We start from the raw sequence: 3,746 nt of genomic DNA, 5'->3' as shown, positions 1-3,746 counted from the left end.
ATCATTAAAAGTTTTACAGTTGATTTTTAAAGTTCAGCTTTAGAATGTAGCAACAGTATTTGTCAGCACTGGAAGCTGCTCAATCAGGCCTGGTCATTACGTTTGTCACACAAACAGATGCTCACTCCCCGCTGAGGTGGGGTGGGGAGGAAGCCATCTTTAGCGGCTCCTTGGCAGTATGGGGCACCCTGGCAGTGTTCCCAAGTAATTAACCTTTTCTTTTCTCTACCGTGACCATGGTAATGCTTATTTCATTTTCAACTCCTACTTAGGGTGCTGATGAAGATGCTATTTAAGTGGAGTCTTTCCACAAATTAAATTGTTGTACCATCAGAATATTTTCATAAGGAAACTTCAGACTTCTGTTCTCACACAAATGTGTATTTTTTGAAACCTTGGGTAAAAGGTGTGGAAATAAAGTAACAAGACTAGGTTTCAGAATAACAAAGTCTGTACATTTCCACCTGTATCGAAGATCTTATTGCATGCCCAGGAATTTCAGCACTTTCCCTACAGAAGAAGGAAAGGGGAGAGAGAGAGGGGAATGGAAGGAGAAAGAGAGGGAGAGAAACATGAATGAGTCAGAGATACCACACAAATAGCTCTTCAAGTCTGTAATTAAAAAAGCCCTCCAATAAAACTCCATTGCAAAAAATGGGAAAGAAACAGAATGGAAAGAGTAAAAATATTCAAGAGGCAGAGCCTGAAGAATTTGTATTGGAAAAAGTATTGGACCAGTGGGTAGAGAATGGGAAGGTGGAGTATTTCTGGATCGGAAGGGATTCACAGATGCTGACAACACTTGGGAACCTGAAGAAAATTTAGATTGTCCAGAGTTAATTGAAGCATTTCTTAATTCTCAGAAAGCTGGTAAAGGAAAAGATGGTACAAAAATAAAGTCTTTATCTAACAGTGAGTCTGATGATAGCAAATCAAAGAAGAAAAGAGGTGCTGCTGAGAAACTAAGAGATTTTGCCAGAGGTCTCGATCCTGAACGATTAATTGGTGCCACAGGCAGCAGCGGAGAATTAATGTTTCTCAAGAAATGGAAAGGTTCCGATGAGGCAGATTTGGTGCTGGTGAAAGAAGCAAATCAGAAGTGTCGTCAAATTGTAACTGCCTTTTATGAAGAGAGACTAACTTGGCATTCTTGTCCAGAAGATGAAGCCCAATAATTGTTTGCGTTCATATGTAAATATATATATATATAAAATTGATTAAAACTTTTAAGAACAGATGACAAGATGGAGACTTTCATCAGAGGACTGAAACCTATAGAGGAGTCAAATGGAAAGTACAGGACTGAGAAAACAAAATAACTGAAATTAGGCATTATGTAGATGACTTGGCCCGCAGACCATACACAGCAGAAGAAAAAACTCATGACTAGGAACACAAGTTGATAGAAAACATCTGTACTGAAGTGGAGAAAGAGAAAAAGATGGAAAATAGAGAGAGAGCAGAAGACACACATGAAAGAGTGAACAGGTTTAGTATGAACGTAATTAGCGTTCTGGGAGGAGAGGAAAAGGAGAATGGAACAGAATCAATATTTTAAGAACTGTTAGCCAAGACAGAAGAAAATGTGTGTGTTTACCTCATTTTTTCCCTAAAAACCTTTTCTTCTATACATTATTTATATCTTTATTATGTCTGGATTGAAGATGATTTTTCATGGATGATGTTGTACATGGTTTGAAGTTCTTTCCTTCTTATGAAATGTTGAGGGGACAAAGTACATCCTCACAAGCCATGGCTAATCTTCTTGAAATACCTTTGGCCTAATGGAATTAAATACAAAAACAAAAAACAAAAAACAAAAAATACCATACTTCTTCAAGTTTATTTTGTTACTGTTTTGAATGTCCATACATCAAACCATTCTACAATGATTCAAATTATATTGTAATTTAACCTCTAGTATTCTTTTTTGTGGGATTTAGCTTTTCATTAACATTTTTAGTTTAAAAAGTTCATCTAGTTATCCAACTAACCACTCTGTTACCCTTCATATCAACTGATAATCTATTTCCTATATATTCAACTATTCAAATTTTTTCCTAATTGTTTTTGTATGTGAAATAATTCATTACTTATGGTAGCATTTCAATTCTGAAGTAGTAGACATTTATATGCAACTTATTTATGGAATTAAAACACACAATGTGCAACAAGGAAATTCTTACTCCAAAATACACCTAAAATGATTACTTATACTTGAAGGTAAATATTCTAATATTATTCACAATAATGTGAATGGCATGATGTTTGTACTACTGACTTCTTTTGCTAATTAGAAATGATAATGATTATCAAGGTTACATGATTATTGATTGTCACAAACTCAGGGATGCCAGAAATCACACTGAAGTACGTGTTTGGCTCTCTGGCCTTCTTCAGGCTGAGGCTGAATACCAAGGCCAAAACGAGGACCTAGCCAATGCATATTTTGCCCCATTTCTTAGGAAGTCTTACCAAAATGAATGTGTAAACCAAGAAAGGAGAAAACGTGAGATTCAGGCAACAGGAGCGCCAGCTTAATGGAGGGAGGAAGAAAATCGCTGATGGTGAAGGGAGGTCGGGGAGACCAGAGCTGTGCGCAGGTGTAGCTCGCAGCCAGTCCAGCAGGTCAAAAGGACCCAGAGGCAGAGCCCCAGGAGGTTGAACTTGATAAAATACCTGATGTGCCCGGAGGACCCGGGGGCGGGGAGGGGGTTAGATGCATGAATGAGGGCCGGGGTTACACTAGTGATAGGACATGGGGAGCTGCATCCGACACAGACTCGATGGGCCTGGTCGGCTGTTCCCGCAGCAGGCCACCCAGCCGTCCCCAGGGTGTGTTTCCTCTCCTATCCAGTGTTGGACCTAACACTTTGCCACAGAGGGTGGGACCTGGTCTCCCAACTGGGCAGCGCAAGAAAAGACTGGGTAATGCAACCTGGAAATGCAAGAGAGCAAGTTCACATGGAGCGACTGTTCCCAAATGAGGGACCAGGCACCGGAAGGAGAGAGACAGATGAGCTCTCCCTCCTCTTCTCTTCCATGGAGGGCGCTGAGACATGGTTTAACCTTGCTGCTCACCTGGAGAAATCGCAGGTGCAAATGAACATTGCCAAGCAAGCTGCTGTGGCTCTTAGTGGCTCTCACGTCACCAGGCATAGTGACACACCACTTTGCATTGCTTCCCATCCTTTCTTGCCTCCCTTCCTTTTCCCACAACCTCACAAACTTGGCTTCTCCCAGATGAAGTTTAAGCAGTTTAATCTGTACCTTGGACTCTGCATTTTGGAGGTGCCGGGCCAAGATTAGGACTAAACAAATAAGCAAGAAACTTAAAAACTAAAAGTAGGTAAGAGAAGAAAAATAATAATAGTATAGTACATGGCTCAGGCATTAACAGTATTCAGTCATAACTTCTAAATACTAATGATCCAACAAAAATTGAGATCTAGCTACACTGGAAAGACGATATTGGTATGTGAGGTAGTAAGAGAGAGAGAGAGAGACCTGAATTCTCATCTTCTGCAGTGAAAAGTCAATTAAAGTGAAAATTAAACAAAAGAAACAACTAGTAGAGTTGAAACACAGTTACTTCCCTGGGAAAGGGAAACAGAGACCTGAAGGCAATTCTTCATTTTCAAGCCTTACGGAATTAATGGACTCTTCCTCTGTTTACATGTATCACTTCAGTTTCAAAAAATCATTTAAAAATACCTTTCAAGCACTAGATATGATAAAGGGCAAGA

The 3,746-nt window shown here is 39.7% G+C and overlaps 1 pseudogene; it reads left to right on the top strand.

Annotated features, from left to right (window-relative positions):
• The first annotated feature begins 636 nt into the window (after nucleotides 1–636).
• On the top strand, nucleotides 637–1,175 carry LOC129063678 (chromobox protein homolog 3-like; annotated as a pseudogene).
• Nucleotides 1,176–3,746: the final 2,571 nt, after the last annotated feature.

The sequence above is a fragment of the Pteronotus mesoamericanus genome, unplaced genomic scaffold (genome assembly GCF_021234165.1).
Source record: "Pteronotus mesoamericanus isolate MK-2021 breed Mesoamerican mustached bat unplaced genomic scaffold, CSHL_Meso_final scaffold_99, whole genome shotgun sequence".
Taxonomy (NCBI): Eukaryota; Metazoa; Chordata; class Mammalia; order Chiroptera; family Mormoopidae; genus Pteronotus; species Pteronotus mesoamericanus.
Note: the sequence above shows the minus strand (reverse complement) of the source record. Positions and strands in the feature narration are given on the sequence as shown.